Raw genomic sequence first — 15,043 nt, 5'->3', positions numbered from 1 at the left:
TATCCAACCTATAGTCTTAGGTTTCATGATCTAATAATTCATTTTTATGCAGACTATAGATTATTGGAGATAACACTCATGATTATAATAAAGAAATTCATGATGATGTCAAAAATCATGTGATGATGAACACCACGATGGTGATGATGACACCTCATCAGCTTCCATCAAATCCACTGATAGTAGTATCTCCTTAGATCCTTCTGTGGATTCTATTGAATTACCTTTTTAATCATATGCTGGTCCCACTGAAAATTTAGGGAATAATACAGAGATAGCATTAGAAATCGATCTCTTCAGAGCAGTGGATCTTATGTAGATCTTGTGACAGATAAATAGTCATGAAGTTTATGTAAATAAATTATTAATAATGTTTTCTCAAAAATTGATACAAAAATAATTTTTTTTCTAATTATTATTGATGGATATATTGTTGCTTTTACCGAGGCACATATTGACACTTTTATTGATTTATATATCGACATATATAATGATGACCGAGCTGGGAGCAAAAAAAATCTATATTTCCTAAAAAAAGACCATCGATAAAGGACCAAGTGCTTGTAGTGGACTTTGAGTTATTGATTCTACTTCTCATTGTTCATACAGATACATTATGCTTGTGTTCTTTCTCTCCTTTAATGGATTTACTTTTAGAGTGGACTTTGATCCACCTAGCCATGCCTAGATCCTAGATTTTATCATCATTATAGTACTTGTTGTAACTTTTCCTCATGCTTTGAGTGTTGCTATTCTTTGACTGTAGCCTCATATTTTTATTTAGGTTTCTCTTTATTGCATTTGCACATACTGAGTGTGATAATTGGAATAATTTCTTGAATGGTTTGATTTCAACTCCTCAATTAGTTATTATATAGAGACATGTCAAAATTTGATTCCCCATTATAGGCAAAATGGTATCTATGCTTCCTCATAATGTAGCCAATGCAACTTAGTATCCATCGAAAAAAGTAGTCTTGGAGGAAAAGATTTCTTATGGCTTCCTCATAATGCAAATTGGTCTCCATGGGAAGCACTCTTGGTGGAAAAGATTTCCTAGGACCACACCTAGGAGTAGCATTGATTTGTTTAGTGAGGATGACCTTTGCCATGTTGTTTTGGAAACACTCTCTACTTCATTTGTTATTTTTGTATTAACTTAAAGAGTAAGAGTTCAGTTACTCCAAGCATACATAAGGTGCTATTTCTCTTCCTGAGCTAGTTTCCAAAATTATTCCTCTTAATTTTTGAAGCATATCGATTGTGTCCAAGAGATGCATCCAAATTTTGAGTCCTCAAGTTTATGTAGTCTTAGCCCTATATATTCATCTTCCAAGCTAAAATCACATCATCTAGTTGCCTATGGAATTTTTTTAACATAAAGGCATTTCAAAAACTTATTCCAAAAGTTTTGATTCTAAGTTCTCCCAAGATCCCAACTAGTCTTATTGTGATACCCTCCACTAGCTTCACAACCAAATGTTTTTTTTTCCATAAGTGTTTTTTTCCCAATCTCTCAACAATAATCTCTTAGCAATGTTTAGTGAATATATTAATAAACAAATTTGTCTCTTCCATGAGTGTTTTTAACCAATCTCTGAGTAATGTTTAGTGAATATATTAACAACAATACTATCATCTAAAATAGATATGACTTCTTTTATCTTGTGTGCCATTGGTAACACTACATTGGTTTGATCCCTCTAATAATAATACCACATTTTGTTGAAATGGGTGATCTTTGGGTTGAAAGGTACCTTGGGTTGAAAGGTACCTTGGGTGATAACATTCTTTTTCCATCACTAGGAGGGGTTTCATTATTTGGTTTCTCTACTTGCATCATCGATTCCATTATTTTTTCATGTAGGTTACCTTCTAACCAATCCTTTAAATTCCTCCACATCAGTTTAAATAATTCTAACACAAAGTAGCATATGAATGAGTTCCCAATGACATTTATCTATGGATTCTAGCCTAGGTTGGGATAGGAAGTAACACCTTTGGTCCCATTGCCACATAATTACTTGTTTCCTTCCCTCTTTTGCATTGAAAACTTAGCTCACTAGATGAGATAATCTTGCCCATGACTCTTATGAGCATGGTGGTTGTGCATGTGTGAAGAAAGAGCTTATCTTTTACTTATTAAAAAAAAAAGAAAAAAGTTGTTTTATTTGCATTGAGGGGTGATGACTATGGAAAACTATAGGGAAACCTTGTTAATGGATTGCTTAGAATAGGATCAATTTCTTTCAAAATTCTTTAAAATTTGTTCCATTTTACCAAATTTTACCATTTTTATGATTTTTTTTGAAAATCTATAAAATTTGGGCTTATTGGGTGCACATGTAATATGAACTTGATCTATATCTTGAAACCCAAAAATCCACAAGAAAAAGTCAAAAGTCCTCAAAATTACGTTTATTTTTGTAAAACCAAACCAACAACTGTATTGTATGACTCAAAACTTTTAATTATATGATGTATAATTGCATTTATATATGATAAGGTTATTGATAACAACTAATCTAAAATGGTATAAGTTGTACAAGTTGAATTGTTCATGTGATACAGTTGTGGGATAAGCTAATCTAAAATCATCTAAGTTGTTCAAGTTAAATTATCTAAGTGCAAGTTGAATTGTCCAACATACAATTATTTTTGTTTACATAATGTACAACATACAATTGGTTTTGTATGTGTACAGTTAGAGTTTGGACCATTAGAGGTTGTACCATTAGAGGTTGTACCACTAGACTTTGAACCATATTATTCAAGGTCGTACCATTGTAACATATAATTAGAGTTTGGACCATTAGAGGTCATACAATTAGACTTTGAACCATATCATTCTAGGTTATACCATTGAAACATATAACTAGAGATCATACCATGAGACTTACCATGAGACTTCAAACTTGAAGAACGGGTAGTACCTGTGTGGTTAAAGGGGAAAAACAGGGATTAGTCAGATATGTGGATTAGAGGATAAGGAAGATAGGAGAGAATGGCGTAAGCAGTTCATGAGTAGAGCTCTTGATAAGGCATGGTAGTATATTGTTCAAATAGATGCCCACATCTTTGCCTTCGAGACCACATTCTTGGTGGCCACCCGAGCTCCATTGCTGCAAAAGATAGAGTACTTTGTGATAACTTTGGGTGGCAAGGCTACCAACAACTGGTATGCACAATATGGTTTGGGGAACTTCCAGACATTTGAAGAATTGAAGAAAGCTTTCCTGAAATAATTCAGGAAAGATAAGTCCATAATAGAAGTACTGGAAAGTTTGCAAAGGCTAACTCAAAAGAGGAGGCCAATAGAGGATTATGCAGTTGAATTTTGAGCACTGCTAATGTGTCTGGATTAGCCCAACAACCTTCTCCACCCACATTGAGTCAGTGGTTCATGAGAGGACTAAAGGAAAAGATCTAGATGGTGGTAGCCTCATATGATTTGGATACCCTCACCTTTGAGCAAGTGGTGTCAGGAACAACTAGAGCTGAGGGGATCTTGAAGCAAACAAGCAAAGAACCCAAGAAGAAAAAGAAGGATAAAAGGAAGAAGGAGGAAGAAACTTTTAAATCGGATTTCAAAGAAGACACCTCAGAATCAGATCCTAGTCAGGAGTTGGATGCGGAAGAGCAAAAGCCCTGGGAAAAAGAAAGGCAGGAAGCAAGCAGTAGACGTTCAAGAAGAACTGAGGGCCACCCTAGCCAAGATTGCGGAATAGGACATGGAGGATCCGGACTTAGACCAGACGTATGGTGCACAAGGTGTAAAAATTAGGGTCATGCGAAGGAGGAGTGCCAATTGAAAAGCACACAATAGCTATGCACTATTTTGCAGAAGGAGCAACCACACTGTAGATACGTATTTTTATAACACTCAGAACAAGAATCCAAGAGTGATGGAAAGGCAGGAGCAACAAGTCCTAGTTGTCAACCACCAATGCCAACGGGGCCTCGAAACAACAGACCATATGGGAGAGGAGGTGGAAGATTTGGGCAGAGGGGAGTTTTCTTCTACTCCAGCAATGGTTTTCTTCTACTCCAGCAATGGTCCATGTCATAGACAAAATGACTACCCCATATCACAATGCCATCAGAGTAGCAGCTGTAAACAACAGACAAGGCCACAAAGAGGGGCAGACCTAACATGAAATTGATGCAGCAGTTAACATGATAAAAGTGGACCAAGGGGTAGGAAAACAACAAGAAAAGCCACTAGAGGTGATGGCTGTGACAAGATTGCAATGGCTTGTCAAGACATCGATAGGTAGGAATCTTGAGCCCAGAGAATAGAAGAACTAGAAGCCATAACAGTGGGCAGGGCAGTAGAGAGTCCATGAGAAAATCACCAAGTTGGTGCAAAGTGCGTAAGGGATGGTGTTGACAATGCAGGAAAGCCTTCTCTTGGGAGACCATTCTGATGAGGGTCCAAACAAGACAAGCCTGGTCAAGAAGAGGGAAGAAATTGCAACAAGAAAAAGCTGGTGTGCAATGATAGAGCAACCAAAAAAGGATGGTGAGGTGCCAACTTGAACCAATTACAGTCCAGAGAAGTGGAAGTGACTTGAGCCAGATGACATGAACACCGACGTCGTCAAGGGGACCGAGGAGGACCTCTTGAAATATGACGACGACGATTATGACCTATTGGACCCTGCCGACATCTTGATAGAGACGGAGCTCTCTAGTGGACTTTTTAATATCTTAATGCAAAACTGAACAATATGGGTAAAGTCCAGGCTGACTTAGTCACGATGCTACAGAGCATCTCCACACGGTTAGATGCACTGACAACCGCCTTAGCTACTCTAGTACTCCGACTCCTCGTGATAGACGAGCTCCTGCGGCATGGGTGAGCATAGCCTCGCCAGTGGTTGTAGGAGTACAGGCCGATGCACCTGCGGGGCCATCCGTAGAGACAGCTTCGTCGTTATTGAAAGAGTTGAAGCCGCCTAGTTTTGGTGGCGAGGAGAAGGAGAGAAACAAGGACTCGGTCAACATGTTTCTAGCGAAGTGGTCAGACTTGCATGCACTGCGACAGTAGCCTAGCCAGGTGCAGCCCATAGAGGCTAGCCTCTCATTAACCGGCTGGATGAGTTTGACAACTCGTCCTACCACTTGAAACGATGTTTCGAAAAGAGTTTTTGCCTATGGAGAGAAGCTGGGAGTTATGGGACAAGTGCTCGATGGAGAACAAATCCCTGACTCAGTACATCTCAGACTATAGGGAGATAGTACTCAAGCTAAAGGGGATCGATGCATTCCAGACATTGCGAGGCTTTAAAAGAGGCCTCAAAGATGATTACCTTGAGTACGTAGAGCCCTTACAGCCTAAAGACATAGCAGAGGCAATTAAGTATGCACAGATATTTGATGACATCAAGCACCGTAGTACGCGTGGTGGTTCGAGCAGGGCCGAGGGTAGTGAGAAGAGGAGGTCTAGCTGCCTTAAAAGAAAAGGGTTCCGTAGTGATAAGCAGGGGGATAGGATGGACGAGGGAGGACAGGGTGGTCATTGGTCTAAAAAATCGCGACCATCCAGGAAGAAAAGAGACAGCGAAGTCCAAAAAAGAGAGGAGTATATTAAAGCACGAAAGGAAAATCGCTGCTTTAATTGCAATGATGTAGGGCACATGAAGGCTGAGTGGCCAAGACTAGATACATAGGCTTTCAAAAGGCTTACATGGAATACATTATGAATTTTCAGATAGGGGGGTAGCAATAGCTCATAGGATTGATCACACTGATTCTTTTGGTAATGACATAAGGTCCACAGTAGTGAGATCTCATCTTTTTGTACTTTCCTAGAGATATAGAGCTTCTTTTTGGACATACCCTTAGAAATACCATATATCCTTCTTTGAGTAATCCATGAGTTCTTCTAGCATTCGTATAGTGCTTTTATCTATCCTAGGTAGCTTTGATCTCCTTCTAGACAGCTTTCATTTGTTGATCCATGTCATCCAAAATTTGTTTAGAGGCTTCTACTCTATTCATTGGATCGGAACAATTCAATGGTATTATACAATCTTGACCATATAGAGCCTTGAAAAGGGACATACCTATACTCCTATACTAGGCTTAGTTATAAGCAAATTCTTCCAATAGTAAGAAGCCATAGATTTGGCTGATGGGGTGGTTGCAATAATCCTTGAGTATGTCTTCAATGAATTTATTTAGCCTTTCTGTGTGACCATCTATTTCTGGATGATAGGTTATGTGAGTTCCAATCCCCTCAAAAAGAGCAGTCCAAAATGAGAAGTGAACTTTGTATCCCTATCACACTGACAATCCTTTTAGGTAATCCATACAATTTGAATATCTCTTTGATGAATATTCTTGCAATGTCCATTGCCTTGAAGGTATTTTTGATAGGGATTAAATGGGCTACATTCTAGTCAACCTTCAAGGCAATGGACATTGCATGACCACCACCATGATAGAGTCATATTCCCCTTGCACAAAAGGACTTGCACAAAAGGAATACTGACAAAATCCATACTGATACATTCCTACTTCATTTCAGAAATGTTTAGAAGGTGCAACTTGCCTGGCATCTTTACCCTTTCAGCCTTGTTCCTATAACAAGTTAGGTATTGTGTGACATACTTGAGTACATCCTTCTTTAATCCCAACCAAAAGAAACTCCTTTATAGAACATTCAGCATCTTTACATATCTTGGATGTCTGACTCATGGTGCATCATGAGCTTTATGTAGGATTCAGTCTTTTAACTCTTTAATGGTTGGTATATACACATCCTTAATTGATAGAATAAGCATCCATCACTAAGAGTATAATCTTTGATTATCCTACTTTCATTCTCAGAGTTAGTTATTTGGGCCATGAGTTGTAAAATGTGCCCAAAGTACTCATCTAAGATTATTTTGTTCTTCCATTCCATAAGTAAAGGGTTACCTAGCATAGAGATTACAGCCACAAAGGACTTCCTACTCAATGTGTCTGCAACAACTACATTATCTTTTCCCTGTCTGTATTTAATTTTAAAATCAAATTCTGATAAGACCTCTTTCCAACGTCTTTGCTCATGCTAAGATTTGGCTGGGTAAAAATCCACTTTAAGATCTTATGTTTTGAGTAAGCATGAACTTTCTGCCTAATAGGTAGTGTCGCCATAGCTTAAGGGCATGAATTATAGCCAAAAGTTCTAGATCATGATGAGTAGCATAGTTTCCTTGAAGTGCAAGCTACCGGTTTTCCTTCCTGTGAGAGTACTCCACCGATAGCCAATCCACTAGCATCAGTGTGACTACCTCAAAATTTGCATCTTAATTGAAGGATGGGTGCAATTGTGAGAGCCAACTTAAGTTTGTCAAAGCTTTATTGATGCTCCTTAGTCCAAAATACTTTTAAATTCTTTTTGAGTAGCTTAGTTAATGGTGTAGCTATTTTTGCATAATCCTAAATAAAGGCATGGTACCACCCTGTGACACTAAGAGATCCTTAGATTTCCTTGATATTGGACAATTAAGGCCATTCCACTACATCTTGTACCTTTGCTGGGTCTATTGAAATTCCATCTTTAGAGATAATGAATCCTAGATGTTCAATTTTGTCTGCAAAGAAGATACACTTTTTTAGCAAGCAGTTGGTGCTCCCTTAGGATTTCTAGAAATTCTCTAACTTGTGCTTAGTGCTCTTTCTCATCCTTAGAGTAGATCAAAATATCATCAAAGAACACTAAGACATGATTGTCTAGCTACTTCCTAAATATATATTGCATGATCTTGTTGAAAGTTACTAGGGCATTAGTCAATCCAAATGGCATCACGGTGTATTCATAATGCCCCTATTTGGAATTAAATGTTGTCTTTGGGATGCCTCTCTTCTTGACTCTAATTTGATAATAACCAAACTTAAGAGAAATCTTTGTGAAGTCTTTGGCTCCATAAAGTCGATCTAAAAGTTCGTTAATCCTAGGGATTGGATACTTATTTTTAATAGTAGTGAGTTGATTCTTCTTCTGAAATAGGACCGGAGCTTCCCAAGGTGATACACTCGACCTAATGAACCCTTGCTCTAGCATTAGTCGGAGTTGTTCCTTGAGTTCAGTTAAATTTGGAACTGACATTTATATGCCCTTTTTGCCCACAGGCTATGCTCCATGAATAATCTCAACTTGTGGTCGATTTGCCTATGTGGAGGCATCTAGGAAGAGATCTTTGTAGCCCTGTAGCCAATCAAGTTCACTACCTATAGGATCTTTCTCTACCTTGTTGAGTTTTACTACAAACACCCTTTGATTCTTCCTAAGACCCTTAAGTAACTTACTACCTATTACTAACTGTAAGCTACGTCTACCAGTCCTAAAGCCACTACTTCTTCGTTTCTCATAGTGGATGGCGGCACTTTTTGCTTTTAGCCAATCCATTCCAAGAATACCATCATAAATACCCAGGGGCATCATGTGGAAGTAGTCGTTAGTTCGTTTACCATCAAGATCAAACTCTAGATCCCCTATGGTGTTGGAAAATTACTTTCCCACTAGCTAGCTTAATGACCATTTTCCTGGATGGTTTTTGATTAAAACCTAATTGTTTGATGTACTTTGGTGAAATAAATGACTGAGTACTTCTAGAATCAATCAGCAATTTAAAGTGTTTACCATGATAAGATGCTGGTGTCTGGATCACTGAAAATTGCCAATTTTCACCTTGGTGCTCTATCGCATAGCATGAACCCAGGCTCTATCCTCCTCTATCCTCCTCTATCGCATAGCTTGAACCCAGGCTCTATCCTCCTCTATCCTGCTCTATCGCATAGCTTGAACCCAAGCTCTATCCTCCTCTTCATCTTCAAGGGTTACTTCTTCTTCAACTTGGACCATAGCAATTCTTCCTCTTCCACAACCTCTTCCATAATATCCACCTTGGGGACCTTAAACTCCGTTTCTTACTTGAGTAGGTTATTGAATGGAAGCAGCTCTTCCCCTAGGAATAGTTTATGGATTCTTGGAAAAGTTTGGAGGAGGTAAGCAAAAGGGGATGGGGATCCACTCTAAGAGTCTATGGTCAGGTATACAAGTGCTAGGTCATTCTAGGCGAGGCAAGAGTGGTCGTGAATTTTGACCATTGGCGGCCTATTAAAGGGTGATCCTCCAGAGGGTCACCCTAAATTGGACGATTCAGGGTAAGGTCTATTAAAGGGTGATCCTCCAGAGGGTCACCCTAAATTCAGGGTAAGGTCTCTTCTTGAAGTTGTTGCTATTTTTATCCTTAAATTCTAAAGGTTTAGCTCAAAAAAGTGCATCATGAAGACTAGTTAGTCACATGGATTCTAGTCGATGGTTAAGGGGAGGGTTTAAACCTTGCACAAATCGGCTAATGGATCATGCCAAGGTCATAGATAGAGCGTACTTCTTGAGCCTAACAAACTGGGAGTAGCAAGTATCCATTGATGGGATTCTAGTCGATGGTTAAGGGGAGTGTTTAAACCTTGCACAAATCGACTAATGGACTATGCCAAGGTCATAAATAGAGCGTACTTCTTGAGCCTAACAAACTGGGAGTAGCAAGTATCCATTGATGAGTTCTTTTAAGTCAGGCTATAGAACTCATTCATCTTTAGGGTTTTTAAAACCTAGAGGCAAATACCTTTCCTTGACGACTCTCTTGATTTGTTCCCAGGTGATGGTACTTTCTTGGACATTCTTTTCCTTACACCACTCCTTCCACCATAGCTTAGCATCACCGGTTAGTCAGAAATGGGCCAACATAGATTGGTTGGCTTCATTAGTGCCAACAAAAGAGAAATAGTCGGTCATGGACTCTATCCATGCCTTAGCATCTTTTGCAACATCTTTTCCTTCCCTTGAGAAGGAAGAGGGTTGCATCTACTTAAGCAGGAGTTTCCTTTCAGCTTCGGCATCCTGCTCGCGTGAAACAAAGAGAGAAGACACTTTAACGCCAAATTTGAGGAAAACTAAAGAGGTGCAAAAGATAATATTCACTTTTTATTACATTTTGTGAACAAGGTTACATGCTGATTTACAATACTTTCTTCGAAGATTGTTTATCCCTAAGGCAAACTGGTAAGATCCAAGGCATAGAATTTTGTGGAATCATTGATCCCATAATATCTCAAGTGAAACCTACCACAACGATGAGTCCTATAGTTAGGGATGAATCAAGTGTAGATGTGTTAGGATGTGAAATGAGTCTCCCCATTCACAACTACAGTTTGATCTGGGAAAAGAGTCCCATAGAATATGAAATATTTTAGTAGCCTAAGTGTTAGATCACCGTAACGCCACTACGGGTGCTACCACAGGAGGGGATGGCCTCTGGCTCACCACCCAGCCACCACAGAGGAAGAATGAGAATTTCCCCTCATCCCCCAAACTATATAGTGTGTGGCTTGATGTCCACACTAGCCTGGCCGCCCGTGACTCCGCATGGGCGTCCTCTCCCACTGAACCCCGGATGGCCACATCCTTGGCGCTCTGGCCGAGACGTTGATGCTAAAGCCCCGTCTGGCCATCCAGTCTGCTGTCAGTCACACAGGCATTACAGCCTATGTGACATTGCTCCCCCCTTAAGAAGAGTTTTCGTCCTCGAAAACAAACTGGGGAAACCTCTTGGAAATTGCATTACAACGTTCCCAAGTAGCTGCCTCCTCATCCTTGTCTGTCCATTTAACAAGTACCTCCTGGTACACTTTATGTCGGGTTTGTCTGTCACACGATACTATAGAATCTTTTCAGGTTCGTATGATATCTTTGGTGGCTCTATCAAGTCCACCAAAATCTCTGGAGAAACTGCGTTCTCTAACCCATGAACTGATTTCTTCAGTTTACTGACATGGAAGACAGGATGGACTTGAGAATTCTCCAGTAATTCAAGTTTATATGCTACATCCCCCCCAATCTTCTTAAGGATTTTAAAAGGACCACAATATCTCAGAGAAAGTTTATCACACTTTCCCGTTTTCATGGTTTCTGACTGCACAGGAACCTTGAGGAATACAAAGTCACCTTCTGAAAGGTCACCTTTCTACGTCCTTTATCTGCATAAGTTTTAGTGCGATCCTGAGCGCTACGAATGCTCTCACGTGTGGCTCTGAGTATATCATTCATATCTTCAAGAAAATCCTTGCCAGATTGAATCTTCTCCTTTTCTAGGCCTACAGCCATCGGAGATCTCGGCTGGAATCCATGCATTAACATGAATGGTGTAAATCCAGTCTCGCTGAGTGTTTGGAGCTGTTATAGGCAAACTCCAATAAGGGCACTTACTCTTCCCAATTAGATTGCTTCTTACTAACATAATAACGCAACGTATCCTCTAGAATTTGGTTAACTCTTTCAGTTTGACTATCAGACTCCGGATAATCTGCCGTACTCATACTCAGAGTAATATCCAACTTTTTGAAGACTTCCCTCCAAAAATGACTATTGAACTTTCTATCTCTATCCGACACTATATCTGCGGGCAGGCCATATAGCTTGTAGAGATGTTCAATAAAGAGTTTTGCCAACTCTAGCGTTTTAACACTTTTCTTTGTGGCGATAGACTTTGCCATTTTAGTTAACCTGTCCACTACCACCCACACTGAGTCATTCCCTCGACTCGTCTTGGGTAAACCAGTAAATGAAATCTATGGAAATGCTTTCCCATTTCCCCTTAGGAATCTCTAGCGGATGGAGTAGTCCTCCAACCTTAAGACGTTCGTGTTTATTGACCTGGCACTTATTGCATTATTTTAGCATATAAGTCTGGACGTCCTTAAACAAACTAGGCCAAAAAAACTATCTTTTTACTAGTGCATAGGTCTTTTGAATCCTGGGATGACCCCCCGCACTTGGACTATCATGACTTTCTTTAAGAATTTGGACCCGAAAGTCACCAATAGTTGGTACACATACTCTACCCTTGTAGAGTAAGTACCCGTCGTCAATGGAGTAATTAGCATATTTCTCCCCCCGACGAAGTTTATCACCCCCCTTTGAAGCCGTGGCAGTCAAAGGTGATGAAGGGCCTACGTCAGAGCTCTCCGGCTCCAAACTATACCCAGAAGACATGGCTAGTCTCTCCGGACTAACTCTCGCTTCCCTTCCCGCGGCCAGTCTCTCCGGACTAGCAATCCGTGCCAACAAGGGAGGTGGTCGCATCTGTGAAGAAGTGCGTACGTGTACAGCGTGCCAGACCTCTGTAAACGATGGATCATGCTCACATAAACCATGTAGTGACTCCAAGAAATCATTCTTGAAGACTGTGAAACTAAGTTCATTAATGTGTGGCATGCGACTAAGTGCATCTGCCACCACGTTATACTTACCTTTCTGGTAACGTATGTGAAGGTCAAACTCCTGTAGAATCTCTGCCCACCGAGCTTTTCTACCCTTCAGTTCACTTTGACTTGAAAGCTATTTCAGACTTTCATGGTCTGTCCGGACCTCAAAAGGAGCACCATATAAATAGTGTCTCCACTTTTTCAGTGCATGAATTATCGTTAGTAACTCTCGCTCATAAGCCGAGTAGTTACGTTGCGCACGATCTAACTTTTTACTCTCAAATGCAATTGGGCGTCCCCTTTGCATAAGTACAGCCCCAATGGCCTCATTACTAGCGTCTGTTTCCAAGACAAACGGCTCATTTGGATCGACAATAGTCAAAACAGGTGCAGCTGCTATACGGTCACCTTGAGCTTATCAATGCTCTTCTGTTGGGCTTCCCCCAACTAATGTTTAGTTTTTGACCGTAACTGGTCAGTCAACGGGACTACGATCTTCGCGTTTCCTTCAAATAATGTTGGTAGAACCCCGACATGCCAAGAAAAATCTGCTGTTCCTCGAGATTCCTTGGCGCTGGCCATTTAAGAATAGCCTCTACTTTTTCTGGCTCCATCCGCGTACCATCGGCGGTATATGACCAAGGTAGTGAATTTCTGTTTCAAAAAATTCACATTTGCTCACCTACATTGAATTTCTTAAGAATTCAATTGTTTTTAGCCTAATCCTCTCCAAAGTGAATTGGTGGCCACTCTTGCTTCAAACAAGAGTAGAACCCTCAATCCTTCAAGCCAAAGGAGAGCTTACAAGCTCGATGTAAGCTAATTTTCTTACTTATTTATAAATTTTAAATCTATGGTTTTCTTGATTTCTATGTTTTACAGTTGATTGAATCAAATTCAAATGTTATGCCTTTGAGGAAAAGGCCACCCCCTTCTCTTCTTTACATTCCAGTCTTTGTTAATCCTAGAAAGATTAACTAAGGGATTAATTAAACTCTTCTTATTGTTTACTCTCTTAAATTTAGAAAATTGTGTAGATTAGAGTTCTATGAATCTAATTTGGGTTAACTTAAGTTAAAAATAGAATGATAAAAATAAGAAATGGTCAGCCATACAAAGGAGGTTATGGCAAAATTTTCTAGAATTTTGTGGAAAAGAAAGTTTGTTTTTATGTTATTCCAAAAGAGTAATTCCCACCATTTTTGCATCAAAAAGAAATATTCTAATTACTCCATGTACATATTCACCTATGAATATGAATGGATATCACTGATATTAATTATTAAATTTGATTTTTATGCATAGAAAGATGCAAAAAGAAAATTTTTAATATAAAAGTGTTATTCTCATTAAATTTGATTTTTATGCATAGAAAGATGCATAAAGGATTTTTTAATTATAAAAGTGTTATTCTCATTAAATTTGATTTTTATGCATAGAAAGATGCATAAAGGATTTTTTTAATTATAAAAGTGTTATTCTCATTAAATTTGATTTTTATGCATAGAAAGATGCATAAAGGGTTTTTTTCAATTATAAAAGTGTTATTCTCATTAAATTTGATTTTTATGCATAGAAAGATGCATAAAGGAAAATTTTTTAATTATAAAAGTGTAATTCTCATTAAATTTAATTTTTATGCATAGAAAGATGCATAAAGGAATTTTTTTATTATAAAAGTGTTATTCTCATTAAATTTGATTTTTATGCATAGAATGATGCATAAAGAAAAAAAAATTTATTATAAAAGCGTTATTCTCATTAAATTTGATTTTTATGCATAGAAAGAAGCATAAAGGGATTTTTTTAGTTATAAAAGTGTTATTCTTATTAAATTTGATTTTTATGCATAGGAAGAAGCATAAAGGAATTTTTATTATTATTAAAGTATTATTCTCATTAAATTTGATTTTTTAGCATAGAAAGATGCATAAAGGAATTTTTTTATTATAAAAGTGTTATTCCTATTAAATTTAATTTCTATGCATATAAAGATGCACAATGGAAAAAAATCATTACAAAAGTGTTATTCTTATTAAAATTTATTTTTATGCATAGAAAGATGCATAAAGGAAATTTTTTATTACAAAAGTGTTATCCTTATTAAAATTGATTTTTATGCATAGAAAGATGCATAAAGAATTTTTTATTATTATAAAAGCATTATTCTTATGAAATTTTATTTTCATGCATAGAAAGATGCATAATGGATTTTTTTAAATTATAAAAGTCTTATTTCTATTAAATTTAATTTCTATGCATAGAAAGATGCATAAATGATATTTTTTATTATAAAAGTGTTATTCTTATTAAATTTAAATTTTTATGCATAGAAAGATGCATATTATAAAAAATTATTTTTATGCATAAATAAATTCTTTTTATTTTAAAAGTATTATTCCTATTAAATTTGAAACCCTGTCCCGCGCTGTTGTAAACTTACGAAACATCAGAAATTGCCTAAAATTTTAAAGTAAATCTAGAAAATAATGTATTCACTTGTTAAGAATATGTTTGAAATGAACTTCATAAATTGAATTGGATTTTTAGATGGATGCCCTAAATCTGTCTAGCATTCCTAGACTCTCCCAGAGTCAGGATATGATCGACTTTGCCTTCGAAAATCTCATCAACTGTGCTACAACCTGAGAAAGCAGAGTGAGACTCGCTCGTCACTTTGAGGATCTATACTCTCCCGAACCAATAGAGCGACGTCAGGATATGTGGTTCTTTGGAGGGCGAAGTATTGCGTCAGTACCAATCAACGTCAGAGACTTAGACAGAA

This window comes from Cibotium barometz, chromosome 15 (genome assembly GCF_041138505.1).
Source record: "Cibotium barometz isolate CiBa-2024 chromosome 15, ASM4113850v1, whole genome shotgun sequence".
NCBI lineage: Eukaryota > Viridiplantae > Streptophyta > Polypodiopsida > Cyatheales > Cibotiaceae > Cibotium > Cibotium barometz.
Note: the sequence above shows the minus strand (reverse complement) of the source record.